Raw genomic sequence first — 284 nt, forward strand, 5'->3', positions numbered from 1 at the left:
GAATCGAACCCGGGCTCTTTCGGCTGTGAGCCGTGTGTGCTAACCACTGCACCACGAAGCCCCCATCTCCTTCCGAAATTGACCTCTCTTTCGGCCGCTCCTCTCAACTCTCTTATGGGAGCAGCGACTAGCGGGCTTTTTTTTTTTTTCATTATTGTTTCCTTTCTTTTGCCCTTGAGATTTTTCTTTTGCTGTAAAAAAAAAAAAAAAGTCACTGATTACAATGCGAGTCCTCTCTTCCCTTCTCGTGCTTCTCTCTTACTGTTTCCTTTTATTTCTATTTT

This window comes from Eriocheir sinensis, chromosome 42 (assembly GCF_024679095.1).
Source record: "Eriocheir sinensis breed Jianghai 21 chromosome 42, ASM2467909v1, whole genome shotgun sequence".
In the NCBI taxonomy this organism is placed as follows: domain Eukaryota; kingdom Metazoa; phylum Arthropoda; class Malacostraca; order Decapoda; family Varunidae; genus Eriocheir; species Eriocheir sinensis.